The sequence below is a fragment of the Plectropomus leopardus genome, unplaced genomic scaffold (assembly GCF_008729295.1).
Source record: "Plectropomus leopardus isolate mb unplaced genomic scaffold, YSFRI_Pleo_2.0 unplaced_scaffold30813, whole genome shotgun sequence".
Lineage (NCBI taxonomy): Eukaryota > Metazoa > Chordata > Actinopteri > Perciformes > Serranidae > Plectropomus > Plectropomus leopardus.
The window spans coordinates 1-861 of record NW_024633610.1 but is presented as its reverse complement, the minus strand read 5'-3'; the positions used below and the strand labels follow the sequence as shown (position 1 = coordinate 861).

The window sequence follows — 861 nt, the reverse complement described above, 5'->3', positions numbered from 1 at the left end:
GGAAGCGTCACCATAGCAACCACAACGACGCAACCGTCTCTGTGACCTCTCTTATCTTATTTATATCTCATATATTTGCTTCAACGTTCATGATGGAAGTCTGACATGCGCACGCGCACGTCATGAGTGTTTTCGTTGAAGTTTGGGGGGAAAAAACGCGCGCACTGAGCAGAGCGCGTTCACAGAGACGGTTGCGTCGTTGTGGTTGCTATGGTGACGCTTCCGTACACAGCCGGTGGACTGAAGTCTCCTCCGATTCATCTGATCTCAGGTGAGAAAACAACTTATTGATTATTTCAAATGGATTATTTTATCTTATATGGACATGCGCAGTGTGACGTGTTTGTTTACTGTTTGTATGATGACGTGTTTGTTTACTGTTTGTGTTCCGGTTTGGAGTCAGACAGACGGAGCGCGAGGAAACAGTCAGAGGAGGTGTGAGCAGTACAATAAGAGCAGATACTGTACTCTACTACAAGAATATCTCAAACCACTAAACGTAACGTGTACTTTTACTTTTGGTACTAAAAGTATACCTACATTTTAATGTTTATACTCAGGAACTACAGTTTAGAGCATTTTACAGTTTTGTTTTTTTTAACTTTTACTAAAAGATCTGAGAACTGCTACCAATGTGTTGGTTGGTTTTTTGACTGACTGATTGATTGATTGATTGATTGATTGATTGATTGATTGATTGATTGATTGATTGATTGACAGCCATCGTCATGACAGCCGGAGCGGTGTCGGCTCCCCTTATCATTCCCATCATCCACCTACAGACACACAGAGCCAAGAACCACCTGGACACCGACACACCTGTCTCAATCCAGTCAGGTACAGCACACCTGTCTCAATCCA

The 861-nt window shown here is 42.9% G+C and overlaps 1 long non-coding RNA gene across 1 annotated transcript; it reads left to right on the top strand.

Annotated features, from left to right (window-relative positions):
* The first annotated feature begins 222 nt into the window (after nucleotides 1-222).
* On the top strand, nucleotides 223-802 carry LOC121938667. Its single transcript, XR_006105342.1, has 3 exons — nucleotides 223-271; nucleotides 400-499; nucleotides 721-802. It is a non-coding gene; the product is annotated as an uncharacterized LOC121938667 (long non-coding RNA).
* Nucleotides 803-861: the final 59 nt, after the last annotated feature.